The sequence below is a fragment of the Arachis ipaensis genome, chromosome B05 (genome assembly GCF_000816755.2).
Source record: "Arachis ipaensis cultivar K30076 chromosome B05, Araip1.1, whole genome shotgun sequence".
Taxonomy (NCBI): Eukaryota; Viridiplantae; Streptophyta; class Magnoliopsida; order Fabales; family Fabaceae; genus Arachis; species Arachis ipaensis.
In genome coordinates this window covers 91,019,070-91,025,217 of record NC_029789.2, presented here as the reverse complement: position 1 = coordinate 91,025,217, position 6,148 = coordinate 91,019,070, and positions in this window count along the sequence as shown.

Here is a 6,148-nt window from a genome sequence, read left to right as displayed (position 1 = left end):
AATGAATCACTTATATATTTGTCCACCTGAGATCTTCGGGAGGATAATCAGCGCCGTGCATTGTCAACCAACCCCGACAGGCAACGATCAAAAGAAAACGACCACCACCTCAATAAGGCCCAAATGCTTGATGGATTGGGAGAAAAAGAAGTCCAGATAATCCAAGAGCTCTACCAAAGAATCCAAACCCTTGAAATTAGAATAAGTGACATTTAATTCGGATTAGAACAACTTTTAAAAATTATATTTTCTTTTAAGATTTAACTGGACAGGACTAGCTTGAATACGTGACATATAATTTGACCTAAGGACTACTTTTAAATTTTATTTAATCTAAAATCAATTGTTGTGCTTAATCTCTTGATTAATTAAAGTGATGCCTAATTAATGCTTGAAAATTGAAGAATCAAGGAATTGAAAATCTGTTAAGGTTTTGTCATAAATGATCTTTGTAAACTTCAAGATAAGTACACAAGATTGGTTATCCTAAGAGCATAAATATCTCCAAAGCCTTGACCCTCATCACCATTATCTTCTCTCATCATTCAAGACTCACTGTTCGTGGCATCCAAGCATCCAACATTCAAGATTCTCAAGGCTCTCAGCAAGATACCCTCTTGCCCTCTCTGATCATCAATCATAATCAGGTTTTATTAATCTAATTATACTTTTTAATCGGATATTTTCTTATTCAATCCTTTAATCCTCTTGGGAATAATATCCACTCACTGTGGTATTACTTGTGTATTCGGTGCACTTGTTGGTATCCTGAGCTTCGATTTTCGCTCAAGTTTTTGTCGTCATTGTCGGGGATTAATTGAAATTGACAACATAACGTCCACTAAATTCTGTTTCTTTTTTCTTTTTCACGTTATCTTTCTTCCAGTTTTCCACATCCCTGCCCCTTTTTTTATTTAATTCTCTTTTTTAAAAAAATTTCAAAATTTAAATTAAAAATTTAAAAATCAAATTCAAAATTTTTGAAAAATCGGCCTTTGATTCCTTATTTCTTACATTCTTTTTAATTGATTTAAATCTCTTCTTCTATAGTTTTCTTAGATTCCACAATCGTTTTCTTTGTCCGTATTTTCTTTTAACGCTCTTTTAGTTCTTGATTCTATTTAAAATAATTTTTTCTCCTTTTTATTCCACAAGATGCGTTTGATCTTTTTCTATTTGTGTATGTAGGGAATAATGGAGTTAGAGATTGCAGAGTATAAAATCTAGAAAAATAATAAATAATTAATTAACAAATTAATCTAAGCAAAGAAGGTTAAGAAATTATAATTTATAATTTGGAGAAACAAAATATTTAGAATACAAATTAAAACACTAATTTTAAAGGTTTTGGTCCAAAATTGAGCCAACGGGATAAAACGGTTGAACCGAGCCTATGTTGAGCCCAAGTCCACATATATAACACTTAACAAAGTCATATTTTAGCCTCTATTCCCTCATTTCATACAAAGAGAGGCGGATAGCAAGAGAGAAAAGAGGAAGAGAGAATGGTGCCTTTCGTTACTTTTCATCATCATCTTTGAAGTTTCATAACTTTTGCTCCAGAGCACTGATTGACGAGCCATTTGTAGTCACGTATTTGTCTCGAAATTATCTTTAATTTTATCTGAATAAGAAACTTTGAATATTTCTCCCAGTTTTCCATTCTCTACAGTTTTGCATTTTTTTAGATACATGGTGTTAAAATCTTGTGATTTTAGTTCTTTAGTGATACTCTAGTATGGATTCCAAATGTGGTTCCATCCCATATTCAAGTTGGTTAAGGTAAGAAAGTTCAAATCCTTCATTATCCATGATTTTAGGTCAAGCCCTAGTATGAATGTTGAGTCATTGTTGTGATTAGATTGTGTAGATTAGCTTCACTGTTTGGTATTAGTTTTTGGTGTGGATTGGTGCGGAGCTTGTGATTAGAGGAGGATTGATCAAGCTTGGAGGCTTTGGTTGGGGCTTGATTCCAATCGGAGTAGACATGATGAAAGACTATGTGAAAACTTAGGCTAATTGCCCCTAGGTTAGCGTTGAATAAAAAGGTTGATGATGGATTGTGATATAGTTGTTTATGTGAATTGGGTGCTGATGAGTGCATTATTATTGAATGAATAAAATTGAATATGCATGAATTGATTTAGTGTGGTTTGATTGCCTATAATGGCAACTGATATGGAAATTTGGGTTGGAGGCCGAGATAAGGTGAGTTATCTCCTATATGGTAAGTCACAATAAGTGATGAATCTGCTATGAGTAAATTATTGTTGAATTGATGAGGATTTAATTATATGAATGGCTAGATAGTTTGATTTGTTGAGGTAAACTTGGGAATTTGGATGGATTATGTTGGAGTGATTTGGTTAGGTGTGGAATGGGTAGGACTTGATTAAATGAGTGTTGGGATGTGATACGGATTTTACATATCAACATCTGTAAAATTACTGGCAAGTGTACCGGATCGAATCAAATAATACCACGGTGAGTGGGTTATTGTTCCCACGAGTATTAATGGATTAAGCAAGCAATGATCAATTGATTATTCTAGTTAGACGATTCAATTTTGGATGATAAACAATTGATAGAAGAAGCATGCAATTTAAATGACTTGAGCAAGAAGTAAATAAAAGCAATAAATAACTTGAAAGTAAATAATGAAATTGTAAATTGCTGGAATGCAAATTTGCAAGAATGTAAATGACTAGAAAGTAAATTGAGCAAAGTAAATAAACATTAATGGAAAGCAAGTATAGAGCAATGGAATAAGAGAATGATAGGAAGAGCATTAGGGTTTAGAGATATTGAATTCTCTAAATCAAATAGTTTTTTATCTCAACTTCAATCATAAAATTATTGATCTCTTGGCAAATCATAAGTGATTGAATTCCAATTTCTTGGTAATTCAATCTCTCTTGACTTGATCAATTGTCAATTCCTTGATCAAATTGCTCATGAGAAGAGATGAAGCATGTTCTCTGATTTAGAGCCACACAATTTCATGAATCTAGATGTTGGTTGATTATATGTCACGTTATTAATCCAAATCTAGAATCACAAGAATTGAGAGAAAGAGCTTCAAGCTTAGTTTCATGAATCTACTTTTTCAAGTGATCATAAAACCCAATTTAGATTCAAACTCTTTCACCAGAGATTTGAATCCTTAGAATGAAGAAGGAAGACTTTTCTAAAGAAGCAAATGAAAGATGAATTGAAGATGAAGACTAAATTAAAATTGATCCATTAAATTCAATAGAGCTCTTTTCCCCAAGAAAAAAGGGAATTAGCTACTCATAGCTTAGAGAATTACAAAATATGAAAGAAATGAGAATGAAATAGAAAGTGGGAGGAGTGAAAAGAAGTCCATAAAGTCCTCGGATAAGGCTCTCTCATCCTTTATTTATAACCTATTCTAAATTACAAATTCAAATGAAATTCAAATTTCAAGAAAATGTAATTTCTAACTAACTATTACTAGAGATCTTCTTTGCTTTAATTAAGTCATGAGGCTTGTCAATTGTTGTGATGATTGTGGGCTTCATTAAGTGGGCTTGAGAAACAATGGTTGTGTCATTGAATTATCAAACTAAGCACCAAATGTAGCATGCAATATGTTTTATTCATGAACCAAAATGAAGTTTAAAAGCATGGCCCAAGGAAGTGTGACTTAGGTTGTAACATGAGGCTTCTTAGAGGACACAAATTCAAGATCCTTTTTGCATCACAAGTCTTCGAAGGTGTTGCTAGAGGGAGGCACTTCACATTTATTGCTTTTGGTGGCGTTGGAGGTGCCATCTCTTGGCAACAAATGGAGCTCCCTGATGGTGATTTCCCTTGGTGTTGGAGATGCCATTCTCTAAGGGAAGATATGGCGTGTAGGACACCAAACTTGAAGGGGCAGGAGGCATCTAGGATGCCTGATAAACCACTATTTTATGGTTTATCTTATGCTCAATTGAGTGGTTTATATCAATTCTTTACTCACTTATTCATATGATTTGCATGGTTTTACATTTTTCTTCCTAATCTTGTGCTATGATTGAAAACATGCTTCTTTGAGCTTTAAATTTGCTATATTTAATCCTCTCTTATTACCATTCGATGCCTTGATATGCGTGTTAAGTGATTTCAGGGATTACAGGACAGGAAAGGCTTGGAGGATGGAAAGAAAGCATGCAAAAGTGGAAGGAATACAAGAAATTGAAGGAACTACAAAGCTATCAGCCTGACCCTCTCGCACTAAAACGGTTATAACTTGAGCTACAGAGGTCCAAATGATGTGGTTTTAGCGTTGGAAAGCTAATGTCTGGGGCTTCGAAATGATATATAATTTGCCGTAGTTACCCGAAGGATAGACGACGCAAACGCATGCTCCACGCGGACGCGTCGCATCTGTGAAAATTAGCGTGTTTGAATTCGTGACCAGCGAATTCTGGGCTGTTTCTGACCCAGTTCTTGGCCCAGAAAACACAGATTAGAGGCTATAAAGTGGGGAAATGCATCCATTCATCATTGGACAACTCATACAACATTTATTATTCAAATTTTAGGTTTTAGATGTAGCTCTCTCTCAAGTTTTAGGATTAGGATTCCTTTTATTTTATTTCTTCTTCAATCACAGATTCAATATTCCTTTAATTTATTTTCTACTTTTATATATTCTATTACTTTAATTATTATTTATCTTTTCAATTTGGCTTATGAACATCATGTTAGAGTTGATTTCTTTATTTAATATAAATTGAGGTATTTCAGATTTAATTTTACTTTATTTTATTTATGAATGCTTTTAATTTAATTTAAGATATTTTCCTCTTTTGACTTTGGTTAAGTAATTAGCAACACTTGAGTTATCAAACTCAGCTGTTGATTGAAATTGGAATTTTCTGCTGGTTAATTTGTACTCCAATAACTCTAGTCTTTCCATCGGAGTTGACTAGGACTTGAGGATCAAAATAATTAGTCCACTTGACTTTCCTTTATTCAGCAAGGGTAAATTAAAGTGGGAGCAGAATCCAATTCTCATCACATCTGATAAGGATAACTAGGATAGGACTTCAATTTCTTATACCTTGCCAAGAGATTTTATTATTATTAATTTATTTTTCTTGTCATTTAAATTACTTGTTCCTTATTTTAAAAAAATCCAAAAACATATCTTTTTACATAACCAATAATAAATCATACCTCCCTGCAATTCCTTGAGAAGACGACCCGAGGTTTAAATACTTCGGTTATAAATTTTATTGGGTTTTGTTACTTGTGACAACCAAACTTTTATACGAAAGGATTCTCTGTTGGTTTAGAAGCTATACTTAAAATGCGATTACTTTTATAAAAAATTCTAAATTAGCAAGAATCCCGTTCGTAAAAAATGGCGCCGTTGCCGGGGAATTGCAAACGTGTGCCTTATTTTTGGTTATTGTAAATATTTGCTTTTAAATTGATTTTTTTCGAAAAAAAAAAATCAGATTTTTATTTTAAAATTATTTTTATCTTATCTTATCTTAGTTTTAAATTTCAAAATTCAAACCTTTTTTCAAAAAATCATATCTTTTTTAAAATCTTATCTTATCTTATTTCAAATTCAAATTTCAAAATTCAAAATTCAAAATTCAAAATTTAAAATTCAAAATTTAATTTTCAAATTCAAAAATTTAAATTTCAAAACCTTTTAATTTAAAAACTTATCTTCTCTTACCTAACTTATCTTATCTTTTCTAATCTTAAAATCAAATCTTTTTCAAATCTTTTCTCTTATTTATTTTATTTTATTTTATTTTCCTTTGCTTGTTTATTTGTTTTTGTTTTTAATTTTTATTAGCTACTATGAATTCTCACCCATCTGGTTTCAAGTTTGGTTCCAATGTTGTTGTAAGAAATGGAAACTATAATGAAAATAGGCATCAAGGTTGGAAAAATCAAAGATGGGAGGAGCCACAAGGATTTGATCAACCCTCTTGGCAACAACCCCCTCCAATGTGCTATAACCAACAACCATCCTACAATGCATTCCAGGGAGCATACCAAGATGATGAATATGGTGGACCCCCTTGTAATAACCAAAAAGCCCCACCATATGCTTATGAACCACCTCCCCAACATAACTTGGAACCACCATACTCACAAGCCCCTTTACACCATTCAC